The 17,256-nt window shown below is 41.5% G+C and overlaps 1 protein-coding gene across 2 annotated transcripts in view; it reads left to right on the forward strand.

Annotated features, from left to right (window-relative positions):
- The first annotated feature begins 1,350 nt into the window (after positions 1–1,350).
- Positions 1,351–17,256, forward strand: part of HSH2D (hematopoietic SH2 domain containing) — a 42,907-nt gene continuing 27,001 nt past the window's right edge. The window contains exon 1 of one of the 2 annotated variants that reach the window (XM_078154053.1): positions 1,351–1,454. The gene's annotated coding sequence lies outside the window, so the exon portion shown is untranslated. Of the gene's footprint in view, positions 1,455–15,893; positions 16,123–17,256 lie in introns of those variants that run through there. The other variant, XM_078154052.1, reaches the window with a different exon arrangement.

Genomic DNA, 17,256 nt, shown 5'->3' on the forward strand with positions numbered 1-17,256 from the left:
GATATATAAATAAAAAGGAAAGAGGACAAAGGGTGGGTGTTATTTGAACCTCACTTTCTTTTGGACCAGTCAAAAGATGGTAAAAGGGCTGCTGGAGGGTCACGACTATTTCTGTGTTCCAAGGAGATAACAGTGAGAAAAGTAGAGCAACCTGAGATTTTCACCCTCAGAGAGGTGAGAACCTGCTGAAGGGTCAGGACTAATCTTTTGACCCCTCTCACTTCCCAGCAAAGACAACTGATCCCTTTCCATTTATCTGAGTAGCCATACAAACTTATTTCTTCCTTGTCTCTTTTTTTTTTTTTTTGGTGAAGGCATCTTGGTTAAGTGACTTGCCCAGAGTCACACAGTGGTATGTATGTGTCTGAGGCTGGATTTGAACTCGGGTCCTCTTGGCTCCAGAGCCGGTGCTCTATTCACTGGGCCACCTAGCTGCCCCTGGCTCTTACTTTCAATTAATAGTTTATTTACTTACCATTAAAAAAAATCTGTTGGCAAGCATAAATTAGAAGCTACATGTCAAGTTTTATTTGTTTTTAAGTGTTTTTATTTAATATTTTATTTCCCCCCTGATTACATGCAAAAATAACTTTTAACATTTGTTTTTAAAATTTTTTGGTTCCAAATTCTCACCCTCCACCTTCATTGAGAAGGCAAGCAATTTGATATACATTATAATCATGATTTATTTAATGTTAATATCAGAGGGGGCCGGTGGGCAGGCATGGTGTGCTGAATTAATGTAATCCCCTCGTGGAAGACTCTAGGGAACCTGCTCCCAGGAAGCCAATATCATGTATCATGGAAGGGCCTTGTGTCCTAATTCGGAGCCTGCATCAGTATCCCATAACTGCTTCTGATACACTGGCCACGTGGTGAGGAGGAACCCCTCTGATTGGGTGTGGTCCCAGAAATGGCATGCTAGAATGAGCCTAGCCACTCAGAGTTATTCTCTTGGCCGTGGGTAAGGCACAAAAGACTACGCTAGGAGGGGTAAAGCTTCTGGGTCTCGCCCTTTGGGATCATGTGACCTGTGAATTCAGGCCCCAGTTGCTTGCCTCTTTGTATTTACTCTTTCTTGCTGTCAGATATAGAAGCATGGAGAACAGCTACAACCTAGTGAGCTTCAAAAAAGCAGTCAGAGATGGCGGAGTGAAAGCAGTGACTTGCTTGAGCTCTCCCCCCAAACCCCTCCAAATACTCATAAAAATGGCTCTAAACAAATTCTGAAGCAGCAGAACCTACAAAAAGACAGAGTGAAACAAATTTCCAGCCCAAGACAACCTGGATGATTGATCAGAAAGGTGTATCATGCCGGGCTGGGAGCACAGTGCAGCGCAGCGTGAGCACGCAGGCCACAGCAAACCTGGAGCAAGCCTCAGAGGACTGAATCGCGGGTAGCTGTGGAGGTTTCCAGACTCCTCAATCCATGAATGCCAAAGACAACTTAGAAGGTCAGTGGGAAAAGTCTGTTTCTGTCGGTGGTCAGAGAGGAAGGTGGGGTTTCAGGTCCATTCCCCAAGAGTGGGGGGGGGGGTATAGCTGCTTCCTGAGCTTCCGGCCCACAGACTGAGGGGGAATCCAGTAGCTGATCAGAGAGGGACTGCAGAGATCTGTTTGCCAGTGCTGAGGCAGGAATCTCTTGCTTTGCCCGTGTGTGGATCTGAGTCACAGTTCTGAGTGGTGGTGCTGGGGTGAGGAAGAGCGCTGGTGTGGTGGAGCTTGTAGTGGCTGTGGAGAGAAACCCCTCCTCACAGTTACGGGACAGAAAGGAATACTTGTGCTCACAGGCCAGGAAAGGAGTAAACACTTCACCCCTTATCATACCACCTTGGAAGAACTGAAAATTTACAGGTCCCTACAAGTATCTCTGAAAACAGCTACACAAACCCCTGAAGCTTGGGACAGTACACTCTCCACATTGGAAGCAGACTCTTACCTTAACAAAGAGTTTAAAACTCAATTGGCTGGGATCATGAGTAAGCAGCGCAAAAAGAGTCAGACTATATTATCTTACTTTGGTGAAAAAGAAGATCAAAATATACAACCAAAAGAAGACAACAAAATCAAAGCTCCTACATCCAAAGCCTCCAAGAAAAATATGAATCAGTCCCAGGCCTTGGAAGAGCTCAAAAGGGACTTTGAGAAGAAAGTAAGGGAAGTAGAGGAAAAACTGGGAAGAGAAATGAGAGATGCAAGAAAATCATGAAAAACAAGTCAACAGCTTGCTAAAGGAGACCCAAAAAATACTGAAGAAAATAACACCTTAAAAAACAGCCTAACCCAAATGGCAAAAGAGGTCCAAAAAGCCAATGAGGAGAAAAATGCCCTAAAAAGAAAAATTGGCCAAATGGAAAAGGAAGTCCAAAAGATTACTGAAGAAAATACTTCCTTAAAAATTAGATAGAGCAATTGGAAGATAGTGACTTTATGAGAAATCAAGACACTGTAAAACAAATCCAAAAGAATGAAAAATTAGAAAACAATGTGAAAAATCTCATTGGAAAAACAACTGACTGGAAAATAGATCCAGGAGACAGAATTTAAAAATTATTGGACTATCTGAAAGCCATGATCAAAAAAAGAGCCTAGACATCATCTTTCAAGAAATTATCAAGGAAAACTGCCCTGATATATTAGAACCAGAGGGCAAAATAGAAATTGAAAGAATCCACAGATCTCCTCCTGAAAGAGATCCCCAAAGGAAAACTCCTAGGAATATTGTAGCCAAATTCCAGAGTTCCCAGGTCAAGGAGAAAATATTACAAGCTGCCAGAAGGAAACAATTCAAGTACTGTGGAAACACAATCAGGATGACACAGGATTTAGCAGCTTCTACATTAAAGGACTGCAGGGCATGGAATATAATATTCCAGAGGGCAAAGGAGATAGGATTACAACCAAGAATCACCTACCCAGCAAAACTGAGTATAATCCTTCAGGGGAAAAAATGGTCATTCAGTGAAATAGAGGACTTTCAAGCATTCCTGATGAAAAGACCAGAGCTAAACAGAAAATTTGACTTTCAAATACAGGACTCCAGTGGAACATGAAGAGGTAAACAGGAAAGAGAAATCATAAGAGACTTATTAAGATTGAACTGTTTACATTCCTGCATGGAAAGATGATATTTGTAACTCATGAGAACTTTGTCAGTATTAGGGTAGTTGAAGGAAAAAAATTGTATGTATGTATATATAGATAGATAGATAGAGGGCACAGGGTGAGTTGAAGATTAAGGGGTCATATCTGGAGAATAAAATTAAGGGATGAGAGAGGATGATACTCGGAGAAGAAAGGGAGAGGTAGAATGGGGTAAATTATCTCACAAAAAAAAAACAGAAAAGAAAAGTCTCTCACAGTGGAGGGGAAACAAGGGAAGGTGAGAGGGAATGAGGGAATCTTATTCTCATAGGATTTGGCTTAAGGAGGGAATAACATACACATTCAATTGGGTATGGAAATCTGTCTTACCCTACAGGAAAATAGAGGGAGAAGGGGACAAGAGAGCAGGAGGGTGATAGAGAGGAGGGCAGATTGGGAAAGAGGGTAATCAGAAGTAAATACTTCTGAGGAGGGACAGGGTCAAAAGAAAGAATAGAATAAATGGGAGGGCAGGATAGGATTAAGGGAAATAGAGTTAGTTTTTCACAACATGTCTACTAAGGAAGTGTTTTGCATAACTGCACATGTACAACCTATATTGAGTTGCTTGCCTTTTCAATGAGGGTGGGTGGGGAGGGAGGGAGGGAGAAAATTTGGAACTCAAAGTTTTAAAAACACATGTTTAATAAATAAATAAACAAACAAACAAATAAACTGAAAATACAAAAAAGCAGTCAGAATGGACCAGATGTCCAGGGCCCAGAGTCAGTGCTCCATTTTTCTGCCAGCTGGCCTAGAAGTGAAGCCATGAGGAGCTCAGTAGCAAGACCTTCAGAAATGGCCTGAGCAATCCAGACCAGTAACAGCTGAGACAATGATATGTCCAGTGGCTCTGCCATATCTGGAAGTGGACTTGGTGGGACGAATGCTGTGTAAAAACTATTTTAATTTGTTTGAGTCTACTCTCCCTAGGGACTGGGTGGTACAGATGTTGGAGGGAAATGTTTGTAATTCTGGGATATATATATATATATATATATATATATGTGTGTGTGTGTGTGTGTGTGTGTGTGTTTTGGTAAGGCAGTTGGGGTTAAGTGACTTGCCCAGGGTCACACAGCTAGTTAACTGTCAAGTGTCTGAAGTCGAATTTGAACTCAGGTCCTCCTGACTCCAAGGCTCGAGCTCTATCTACTGCACCACCTAGCTGCCCCAATAAATATTCTTTTTAAAAATATTAAAAATTAAATTAAATTAAAAATGTTAATTGGTTAAATGGAAATGTAGTGCTAATTGCTTGTGGCTAACTATGGGAGAATATCCTGAAATAGGGGCTCAAACTAATAGCATTAAAGAAAAGCTACCCCTTTTCCAGAACAAGCCTGGCTACATTTATCCTCTCAGGGGAACCCTCAGAAGCCTTAGGGGACCAGGTAGTCAAGCTTGCTTTGGAAAAGGAAGTCCAGTCTTGCAACAATTACAAATAGAAGATAAGGGAGAGAGGAGGGTAGGATCTCTTTTCCAGAAAGAGTATCCCCTGTTTAAGACACAAGGCCAGATCCGGGGGCTGGAGCTCTTAAGGAAAATTGGGGGCACCAGTAATAAACATTAACATGCTTGGCTCAAGAATTCATGGCTGAGATATTTAGTTTTTAAAGTAAGATATCTGACAAAAGACAGGAGTGTGGTGAGGTATTCATTTTTTTTTAAAGTACTCTGTATTTGAAAAGACAACCACATCTCCTGGAAGAGAAGGGGAGTGAGGGTCTAAAGAAGTTTCATTCATGCAAAGAGAGAGGGGAGCATATTCCTGGAAAATGCTCAAACTGGTAATCTGGTTTAGGGGATGATTGACAGTTCAGCCTGCCTTGCATGTCAGTGCCACCTAGTGGTCATATTTGTATAAGTTACAAATGCTGAAATTTTGAAGTATTTTATCAATAACTCTGTTGTGTTTTTATTACATTTTCATGTGTTGTTAAAAATTATGATGCTTGGGGCAGCTACATGAAGCAGTGGATAGAGCACTGGCCCTGGAGTCAGGAGGACCTGAGTTCAAATACTGCCTCAGATACTTGACACAAGCTGTGTGACCCTGGGCAAGTCACTTAACCCCATTGCCTAGCCCCCCCAAAAAAAGTATAATGCTTAGCTTCATTTTAATAAAATAAAAGTTAATAAAGTACTTTGCATAGATAGTTTTATGAGAAGTATGAGGTGGGCCTAATTTTTTTTTTCATAAAAGGAGAGCAATAGCTATATAAAATTTGAAAACCACTGGCTTAGTGAGTTGAGGTTTGACTTGATGCAATAAGATTCATGGTTCAAGATGCCCCTACCCACTAGGAACTCTGGCCTTCTTTCTATTTCTTCTGCATTTTAATTTAAAATCAATCCCAAAAGTAAACTGGGTATAGCCATTAAATCATAACATTGAAAAGGATAAAACCAAATGTATCAAGGCAACCAACATTGGAATTTCCTTGAAAACCGAGCAGCCACCCTCCTTTGTCACAAGGCAAGACCAATTCCAAGAACTCGGTTCTTCATCTTAGCCACTCCCATGGAAAATTTGCAGAGATATTCAATACCAGGGATTTTCCACTCACCACAAAACCTCCAAGGTAAGAGTTCCACCAGAAGAGATGATTCAAGAATTCAGGCCAGCCAATTACTTACAGTCTCTTCAAGGTCTGCTGGAAATCTGGATGAGGCATCAATTCCCACTCATAGGGAGCCCCATCTCTCTCTTTGCTCTCAGCTCTGCTCCGCGCACATTCTCTACTTCTCCAAAGAGGACATAGCCTTGCTGTGAAAGTCTCAGGAGACCAACTGGAGAACAAGAGGTAAGCTGGTTCCAGGCTGATAATAGTCATTTTTGTCACTCCCCTATTCACCTGCACCCAAGACCATGCTCCTTGAAGGTAGGGACTGTTCCATTTTGTGTCTCCAGCAACTAACACCGTGCCTGGCATTTACCAGGAGCATAATAATTTTTAATTGATTGGTTGATTCCCCTTGGTTTATCTCCACCCAGCAAGTAGCATATGAATTCCCTTTCTCCTTTTCCAAAGCCAAGATTCTTCCTCCCACCTGTACATTCACAGGTGTGAGCCTAGATGGGCCCAGCCCATTTGTATAGAGTGAGTACAACGTGAGGGGGCAGGAAAAAAGAGAAACTATACATTCTTTTAGTCAGTATGTTATGAAAACGAGAGACAGATAGCAGACGGCATTGGTATCCCACAAGAGAATAGTGCAACATGTTGGATGGACTCCTTCGAGAAGACACGTGGACAGACTCCTTTAACTTATTCATTCACTCATTTATGCAACAAATGCTCATTAAGTACTTATCACGTGCAAGGTGCAAAAGAATACCACTACAAAAAAGAAACAGTTCCTTCCCTGAAGAAGCATATAGTCCACTGGAGAAAAATAACAAATACACATAAAATTGATATGGACATCACTGGAGGGAAGTTCCACATTGATGAGATCATAGATCCAGTAGAGAAGTGGAGTCCATGGATATAGTTTTCATCTGAATCTTCTTTCTTCATTCTGCATTGGTTTTTTCTCCTCTTTTCTAAAAGTCTTCATTTTTCATTATTTCTTATCATTCAACAATATTCCATTATGTTCATATGGCACACTTTATTTAATCATTTCCCAGTCATTGGACATGGTTTGTTTCTTACCTTCTGCTGTTATTAATAATGCCACTGAATAATTTTATATAGATATAGCCTAGTATAAGCTTAGTGGAAGTAACTTGGAATCAAAAATTACATTGTAACTACACAGAGAAGAGTAGGCACAAACTTAAAGTACAATAGCAGAGAGGTATGTGTACACACGTATAGAAAACATGTGAACAAGTAACTCACCCATCTTGTACCTTAGGGATTCCATGTCCTTTCTCTCCTCATAAAGTTCTCACAAAACTCCCAACTCTTCATTGTCAGGGCTATTTCTTCCTTGAGTCCATAGTTAGCTCTCTTCTCTGCTGCCAAGGGTCCTGCTCCATTACATTGCTTTTGTCCTTGGGTAACTACCTCTCTACTTCCAGTTTCTGTCCCTGCATGACTGCTAGTTCTTGCCTGGACTTTCCTGAAGGGACAGACTCTCAATCTGCTAAATAAGATGTCTCCTTCTAGGCAAGTAGTTCCATGGCAAGGTGCCTTGGCTAATGGAGTAGGGAGAAGAAAGAAATCCTCTCCCCTAAAGCGATTCCCTTTCGGGCACTGGACTCTTCTCTTACTGCTGGCTCCTGCCAAAACTATTTCCAGGGCTCAGCTATTTAAAGCCCTTAGGAACATGGCCAATTGTCAGTCTAGTTATTTGAGTTGTCCCTTCTGATTCTGAAGTACAAGAGAGGTGCTATACTTCATAAAGTAACCACTGGGTATTAAAACTATGTTAACACATCAACACCTCACGTCTGTCTGTGGCTACATAAAGTGAGCTTTTGGAGATGAGGTGAATCAAATCCCTTCTCCCTTTTCCAAAATAGTGAGAGTAAATTACAGCTCCACCAGCAATGAATTAGTGAGCACACAACTCCTTTAAGACTGAATTTTTCCAAGTTCTCTATCTTTGACAACTATAAGACAATAATTCAGAGATGTTTTCATTTGAACTTCTTTGTACTAACAGTTTTGAACATATTGCTGATAATTTGTCTCTTCTTTTGAAAATTATCTGTTCACATACTTTGACTATGTCTAATAGGCAAATGTATCTACATGAGACTGGAGGTCAGCAGAGAGTTTAGGCTGAATAAGTAGAGCTGAGAATTATCTACATAGGAATGTCCATGGAATCCATGCAATCTGATGAGATTACTTAGCAAATTAGTATAGAGGAAGAAGAGAAGAGGGCCCAGGATAGAACGTTGGGGGACTTCCATGGTTAGTAGGAGCAACAAGAAGGAAGATCCAACAAAGGAGATGAGAAGGAGCTGTCAGACAGGACAAAAACCAGGAGAGGTGAATGCCATGAAAACCTACAGAGGAAAGTATCAAGGAGAGGAGAGTTATCAGCAGTGTCAAAGATTGCAGAGAAGTCAAAAAAGGCGAGGAATGAGAAAAGGTCATTATAGATTATTGGTAACTTTGGAGATACGTTTCTATTGAATGATGAGGTTGGAAGCCTGACTGAAAAAAGTTAAGAGAGTGAGAGGAAGAGAAGTGGAGGCACCAAATGTAGAAAGCCTTTTCAAGGGGTTTAAGCACGAAAGGGGAGAAATATATAGGACAATAGTAAGAAAGGATGGATGGATCAAGTGAAGGTTTTTTGAAAATAGAGGAAATATGGGTATGCTTGTAATAGAGATGCAGCTGGCAAACAGGGAGTGATTGAAGGTTAGTGAACTAGCAGGGCCAAGATGGCAGAGTGGAAGGAAGCAGTCTGGTGGGCTCTCATTCCACAAACTCCTCCAGACAGAAATCTAGAAAAAGTCACAGGGAGTCATTTGTCCAGCCCTGTTCAACACAAAATGACAGACAGGGTTGGGGGGGCAGCTAGGTGGCACAGTGATTAGAGCACCAGCTCTGGATTCAGGAGGACCTGAGTTCAAATCCGGCCTCAGACACTTGACACTTAACCAGCTGTGTGACCCTGGGCAAGTCACTTAACCCCATTGCCTAGCCAAAAAAGAGAGAGGGAGAGGGAGACAGACAGACAGACAGGGAAATCTGCAGACACTAGTGATGACATCTGGCCAAGAGTATGTGGCATGTGGAGCACTCAGCACCCAAGGAAAGGCTGTGCTCCAGGGCAAGAGGAGGTCCCAGACCCACCCCTTGACACCCCCAGACTCATATGGAAGCACTATGATAGGCACAGGTGACAACTAGTAGCTTTGTTGCCCACCAATTCCTGGTCACAGATCAAGGGCAAACTGAGAAGAGAACCTGTGCAGGGGAGTGGTATTCCTGGATATGGAGGCCCTAGGTGAAATATGGAGAAAGGAGCAAGTTCAGAAGCCAGTAGCAGCAGCAGCAGCAGTGTGCCTTATCCTTTAGACTCAAAACAAGGTCTGACTTTTAGCATCTAGCCCAGCCTGCTGAGAAATAACCAGGACAGGAATCCCTCATCAAAGGGGAGTCTACAATTCTGTCCCTCTGAACCAACAGAGTTTTCCAGCTCATTGATAGGACCTGAGTCTGGCAGCCATGTGTTCTCATACAGACCCAGAGTCAGAGCTCACAGAGATGGGGGAAAGGAAGGGGAGGGAAGAGGGGAGAACAATCAGACTTTGTCCTGGATCAGATCACTTTGGGAGCACTGAAAGATTGAAAGGTCTGTAGTTGTCCCTAAGATCCTGGAATAATATAATATCCCAAGAAAGCAGTAACAGCACCAGCCCAGTCCTTACTTCCAGAAGGGCTACTGAGCTCAGGCCTAACATCAAATCCAAAGTCCAGAAGTAAGCTGGAAGAATGGGGGAAAAAAAAGAATCCCACTGCCATAATGAGCTATTATGGTGGCAGACACTCAAGATACAAATGCAGAAGAAGACCACAACTCCAAAATATTTAAAAGCTAAGCCTCAGAGGAAAACACAGCTTAGCCACAAAATCAACTAGAATTCCTGAAAGAGATGAAGCAAGACTTTGGGGGTAGGGACAAGGGAAGAGTTAAAAATTTTTTTTTATAAATGGAATGAGAGTGTTTAAGGGAAAAATTGGAAAAGAAATGAGAACTGTAAAAGAAAGAATTGGAAAGGGAATTAACAGCTTGGCACAAGAGACACAAAATCTTTCCCAAGCAACAAACTCCCTGAAGATTCAAATGGACCAAATAAAAGCCAATGTTTCCATGAGGCAACAAGAAATATTAAAACAAAGTCAAAAGGCTGAAAAAAAAAGAAGAAAATGTAAGGTATCTCATAGCAAAAACTACTGAAGTGGAAAACAGGAGGAGAAAAAAATTTAAGAATCATTGCACTATCTGAACACCATGACCAAAAAAATGACCTTAGACATTGTATTTCAAGAAATCTTAAAAGAAACATCCCTACATCTCTTAGAACCAGAGGACAAAGTCAAAATAAAAAGAATCAATTAGTATCTTCTTGGAAAAAAAAAAGCTCAAAATAAAAACCCCCAGGGATATTCTAGCCAAAATCTAGAGCTTCCAAGTCAATGAAAAAGTTCTACAAGCAGCCAGAAAGCAGTCAGGATCATGTACAACTATGTATGTGTGATCACAGCCACTAATATAAGACAGCAGAGAATTTGGAATATGATATTCCAGAAAGCAAAATTGATGGGCTTTCAGACACAAATAATTTACCCAGCAAAATTGAGTATAATTTTTTGTTGTTCAGTTGTGTCTGACTCTGTGACCCCATTTTGGGGTTTTCTTGGCACAATTACTGGAGTGTTTGCCATTTCCTTCTCCAGCTCATTTTGTAGATGAGGAACTAAGGCAAACAGAGTTAAGTGATTTGCCCAGGGTCACACAGCTAGTAAATGTCTGAGGCCAGAATTGAACTCAGGAAGATGAGTGTTCCTGACTTCAGGTCCTGTGGGAGGCTTAGTCCTTATGGAAAATCTCTAAGTCCTTATAGATTTAGTCTATAATATAGTCAGTACATATGGAGGCTTGCCTCAGGATAAATGCTCCCATGACTCTTGCCCTAGCTCTGTTTGTTATGGTTTGTTGATTCTAAGTACTTACTCATGCCCAGCCTTGAGGCTAGGTGGCTGACTCGGGTAGACAGTACTAAGAACTGGACAGGAAAACAATAGATATGAAATTTGGCATTAAAACTACTTTCTCATGAAATAATGAGGCTCTTTAGCTGCTTAGATTGTTTATGTTATCAATTAGCTCTTGTAGATCATTTCTCATGGTACAAAGCTGTTTTCTATATAATCTTGTAACCTCTGAAAATAAACCAGTTTTATAAGCATCAGTCTCAGACTCACCTCACCCGACTTTTCTTTCTTCAGTTCTCCTTCCCCTTTTTTCTTCACCGCTCTGTCACACATCACGCTGGTTGCTGGCAAGGTCCGGCTCTCTAATCTACGTAGCTGCTCACTGAGTATAATACTACAGGGTAAAGGAGAAACAGGATTTCCAAGTATTCCTGATGAAGAGACCCGTGCTGCAGAGAAACTTTGAAGTTCAAAAACAGTAGTTAAAATAAACATAAGAAAATAAACATTAATTAACAATGATAAGGGACTAAACAAGGATAAATTGCTTACATTCAAATAGGAGATGATAGCATTCTCTCTGATCCTCATTATCACCTGATTTCATAGAGTCCATTTAGAAAAGGCCTGAAAAGTTTTGTTATGTCTTGATCATAAGAGAAGAATAGAAAGAAAGAGGAAGAGAAACATACTTTGGCAGGGGTCGGAGAAGGAAGAAGAAGGAAAAGAATGTTATAGAGAAAATTATATTATATAATCAATGTGTACAAGTAGACATCCATACAAACGAGGAGGAGGAGGTAGAAGGTAGTGGCCAATGGTTCTGCAGTGGATTCCCTTCTGCACTGATCAAAAGAAGGAAGAAAGGAGAGAAGAGAGAGAGAGAGAGAGAGAGAGAGAGAGAGAGAGAGAGAGAGAGAGTTAGAGAGAGTTAGTTGAGTACAGAAATACATTTCATCCTACAGGGAAAAGGAAGAAAAGCGGAGAAAAGAGGAGGATAGGTTATGGGAAATAGTTGGGTGCAGAAATGCTTTTCACTATACAAAGAAAAGGAAGGGAAGGGGAGAAGAGAGGAGGGTAGTTTAAGGGACAGAATAGTCCTAAACAAAACAAATTCTAAGGATTTACAAAAAAATATCTATAGGTCTTTTTGAGGTGGCAAAGAATAGGACTCTAAAGGGATGCCCATATATTGGGGAATGGATGAACAAGTTATGGCATATAAACATGATAGAATATTATTGAGCTAAAATCTTACCAGCATAATGACCAAGCAAGATCTAGAGAACTAATGATGAATCATGTTGCCTGCCTCCTGACAGAAAGGTGAAGGATCTAGGATATTTTTTAGGACATGGACAGTGTGGAAATTTGTTTTGAGGGACTATACATGTTTGTAATAGGTTTTGTTTTCTTTGTGTTCTCAGTGGGGGAAAAGGTAGGGGTGAGGAGAGTGAAAAGGTAGAGCTTGACTGATTAAAACAGATAGACAGGTAGATAGATAGATAGATGGTGGTACATGCCAATAGTAGTCCCTATTATATGGAATCTGAGGTTGGCAGATCTCTTGAGCTCAGGAGTTCTGAGATGCAATAGAGCTAAATAGAGAGAGGGAGAGAGAGAGAGAGAGAGAGAGAGAGAGAGAGAGAGAGAGAGAGAGAGAGAGAGAGAGAGAGAGAGGGAGAGGAGAGAGAGAGAGAGAGAGAGAGAGGGAGGGAGAGAGAGAGAGAGAGAGAGGAGGGAGAGAGAGAGAGAGAGAGAGAGGAGAGAGAGAGAGAGAGAGAGAGAGAGAGAGAGAGAGAGAGAGAGAGAGAGAGACGTATATATATGAAAGCAAACTTGGGAACTGTAATCAACACAATGACCAATCACAATTCCTGAAGACGCATCGCCCACCTCCCAACAGAGAAACAGTGGATGCCAAGTGCAAATAAAGACATTTTTTAGACATAGCCAATGAGAAATTTGATTTTGCTTGTCTATACATGCTTTTAACAGGGGGTTTGTTTTTCCTGATTTCTCAATGGGGGTGGGGAAAGGGAAATGAAAGGGAGAAAAGGCTGGTTTTTGAAAATAAAATAAAATTTAATTTAAAAAAAGATTGGTAGGGGGCAGCTAGGTGGCACAGTGGATAGAGCACCAGCCCTGAAGTCAGGAGGACCTGAGTTCAAATCCGGCCTCAAACCAAACACTTGACACTTACTAGCTGTGTGACCCTGGGCAAGTCACTTAACCCCAATTGCCTAAAAGCAAAAAAAAAAAAAATTGGTGAAAAAGGGTCGATCTGCAGAAGATGGAATGGAATGGGATCCCCTGGGCATTTAAAGAGTGTGCTTGGCAAGAAGAGCCATCTCTTCATGTGAGACAGATGTGAAGGAGATGGTGAAGGAAGGCAGCTAAGTGATGTGATCTGAGAAGGTGATAAAAGGGTGTTATGGCCTTAATTTTTTCAATGAAATATGAAGCCAGGTACAACATCAATGCCCTGAGAAGCAAGGGATAGCCTTCAGGATCCCAGGGCAGCAGTAGATGAGACAGGACTCTTCAGGCAGAGATGCTGCCTTTGGAAATGAACTTGGGGGCACCAGTGCTAAGTTATGAGCCTACACCACCCCAGAGACAGAGGTGATATAGGGGAGAACATGACCATAAGGTATTGAGAAAATTTGTTTGTACTTTGTTCTTGTTATATCTTCAAAGTAAATAGCTCCTTGTAAAAGCTTATCAATATTAAGTGGTTAAATGGACCTGGGGTACTAGTGACCCTCCTCTAACAGTGGAGGAAACATGCCTGCGGAGTTTGAGCCAGTGGAACAGAAAAGAGACACCCCAATCCTTCAGTGTTGTTCCCTTGGAACCCTCAGGAGCATATGTAGTGCCATGGACCAGAGCATGCCCCACTACATTGAAAATTGAGGGGAGATTCTTATCTCTAAGGAACAAACTGTGTTTGTTGTTCAGTCATTTTTCAGTCATCTCCAACTCTCTGTGACCCCACTGGGGGTTTTCTTGGCAAAGATACTGGAGTGGTTTGCCATTTTCTTCTCTAGCTCATCTTTACAGATAAGGAAACTGAGGCAAACAGGGTTAAGTGAATCACCCAGAGTTACACATCTATTAGGTGTCTGAGACCAGATTTGAACTCAGCAAGATGAGTCTTTCTGACTCTAGGTCTAGCACTCTATCCACTGCATGTGGTTAACTGGTGAAATATTACACATTTGGGAGAACTGACTCTAGTACCCTAGGCAATTCTTTAAGACAGTTATAATTATTATTATTGTTGTTGTTGTTGTTGTTGTAATTGTTATCATTAAAGACTAATAGCTATCATTTATATAGTACTTTAGAGTTTACAAAGTGCTTTACAAATACTATTTCATTTTATCCTGAAACAACTTTGTGAGGTAGTTATTATTATCCCTATTTTATAGATGAAGAAACTGAGGCAGATGAAGATTAAATGAGTCACCCAAGGTCACACAGCCAGTAAGCATTTGAGGCTGGATTTGAACTATCACCCCAAACCATATCTAGCCAACGCCAGCCACTCAATCATCCTTCCCCGCTATCTTCCTGATATACCACCTTTTGAATACACTTTGGTCTTCTCTTTCCACCTCTATCTTTGAGAACAGTTCTCAAATCAACACTACCATGGCTTCTGGGAAGGACATGTAAATACATTGTCCTATGATTCCATTCACCACCTTTGGGACTTCCTAGACCAAAACATTCCACATTGGCCACCACTCCCCTATTAGAATATAAGCTCCGTGAAGTCAAGGACTTTCTCTCTTTTGTATTTGTATCTTCATTACTTAAGACGATGACTGGCATACAGTAAGTACTTAATAAATGCTTTTTATTCGTGCATGCATTACTACCTATTGTAATAATAATATTAATAAGTGAAATTCATATAGCACTTTAAATTTTGCAAAATACTTTACATATTCTTTTACTTGAACCTCACAACTATTCCATGAGGAAACTAAATAGAAGTTAAGTAATTTACTTGTGCCTATACAGTTAGCAAATATCAGAGAAAGTATTTAAACACAGATTTCCCTTACTATAGTATCCTACCCATGATACCATGCTAGAAATAAAATAATAACAGCTTACATTTCTCTAATGTTCTGTAGTTTACAAATCACTGTTCTCACCCTGTGAGATAGGGCAAAGATCATTGTCCTAAATTTAGTTGGCAAAGCAGGCAATTAGGTGACAGGGCACTAGACCTTGACTAAGGAAGACGAGCTCAAATCCTGTCTCAGACACTTACTAGCTGTGTGACTCTGGGCAGGTCATTGAATCTCTCTCAGCCTTGGTTTTCTCATCTGTAAAATGAGGACAACAATAGCCCCTTACTTCACAGAGTTATTGTAATCAAATGAGATAACATATGGAAAGTGCTTTGCAAACATTAAAACAATATATAAATGCCTGCTATTATTGTTATGGGCAGCTATGTGGCACAGTGGATAGAGTGCTTGAAGTCAGGAAGACTCTCTGAGTTCAAATCTAGCTTCAGACACTTACTAGCTGTGTGACCCTGGGCAAGTTAATTAACTGTGTTTGCCTCTGTTTCCTCATTTGTAAAATGAGTTGGAGAAGGAAATGGCAAACCACTCCAGTATCTTTGCCAAGAAAACCCCGACATGGGGTCACAGAGAGTTGGAGATGACTGAACAACATTATTGCTACAAATGAGAAAATTGAAACTCAGAGAGGTTAAAGTTACTTGTCTAAAGTTATACAGCCTATCAGTGGCAAAGTTAGAGACTATACCCAGGATTCTGAACCCAGATTTTTGTGGCTCTAAATCCAGTGCCTGTTTCACCATGTTAGGCCACACAAGCTGCAGGCAGGTCAGTGGCCCTGGCACCTCAGGGAGATGGTGTCCATAGAAGATTTTATCCCCAGCCTGCAACCTTGAGTTCTGGCTCATGGCCCAAACCACTTTTTCCAGCAGCTATGGGCAAAAAGTGTGGTCACAGCAATTTCCTGGACCATCAGTCTTAAAGAGAGAAAAAAAGGGCCCAATTTCCTCCTCTATGCACACACATACCAATCACCACAATTCCTGCCCAGAACACACAGACTGACAGGAAGGCGATAGGGGAGGGCTGTCAAGTGTCCTTATCTGGACTCCAAAATGCCCACAGCACCAAACCGTCATCTGGGAGACCTAGTCCCTCCCACCTGGCAGTGAGCATCAGGAAAGGAAAGATATCTACCCAACCAAGTCCAAAAGCAAGAACCAAGAAACTTGTCCTCTGTCACAAGGAGTTTTCCACAGTTTGGATCCTAGGACCAGAAGATCAGCCCATGAGGAGAATGTGTGAGTCACAATTCTCACTTGTGCTACAAGTTCATAGACCGAGTTCTAAGAGTTGTATCAGAGGTATCTCTCCCCTTGTTTTTTATGATGGAGGAAGGGCGGACACTGCAGAGGGGCAAATCCTAACAGTTAAAACCATCCAAAAGTAGAAGGGATGACTTGCCTTAGGAGATAGGGGCTTTCCCCACACTGGAGGTCTTGAAGGAAAGTCTTGATAGCCACTTGTCAGGGATGTTGGAGGGATTCATGGACATGTTTTTTCATAGGACCCTTCCAACTCTGCTTCTGTAAGCCCCAGACCTGGGTTGGAGTCCTAACCTTGATACTTCTGTAATGTTTGCCCATGAGCAAGTCACTTCACCCTCTAAGTCTCAGTTTTCTCATCTGTAAAATGGGAATAACAATAATTGCACTACATGTGCCATGGGATTATTGTGGGGGAAGCGCTCTGAAAACCTTAAAATGCTTAAGAAATGGAAGTTACTGTTATTTATGTAACAATAGACTCTGGAGGTTCTAGGGGCTACAATAATTAAGACCCAGAGAGAAGGCAGAAGGGCCCTTGGGCAGCATCTAGTCTGGCCCTCTCCATACACAGATAAGGAAACTGAGACCCAGAGAAGTTAAATGACCTACCCGAGGTCACACAGGCAGAGCTACTAGTGGCCTACCCCAGGTACCTTCATTCTTAATCAAGTGTCCTTCCTGCCACAGCACAGCCAATTTCCCCGGGGTTTCTACGTACACTGCAGATACGGGCACCACAGTTGGGTGGTGTTGGGTCAGCTGAGGGGGGGCGAGAGGGGAGTCTGGAAGGTTCAGAGTCTTCTGCAGGTTTCACAGTAGGTGTGTTTGGGGAATGGGAAGGGGAGATAAGGATAGTTTCATAGCAATTACTTTCTGACGGCAAAACCAAAGAACTGGGGGGTGAGGAAGGAAACCATCTTGGTCCTGCAAACAACACACAAATAGGACTATATTGCCTTGTGTGCAACAGATGGGTTTTTTGAAAAGGTTTTGTACAAAGAAAACTTTTGCAATCTATTCATAATTTAAAAGCACTTTTGGGAACCCGCTGATGAAGCCCCTTGCAAAAGTCCCTTGTAAAGTGAAAAATCACATCATCCATCCATA

Source organism: Phascolarctos cinereus, unplaced genomic scaffold (genome assembly GCF_003287225.1).
Source record: "Phascolarctos cinereus isolate Bilbo 61053 unplaced genomic scaffold, phaCin_HiC Scaffold_4;HRSCAF=312, whole genome shotgun sequence".
Taxonomy (NCBI): Eukaryota; Metazoa; Chordata; class Mammalia; order Diprotodontia; family Phascolarctidae; genus Phascolarctos; species Phascolarctos cinereus.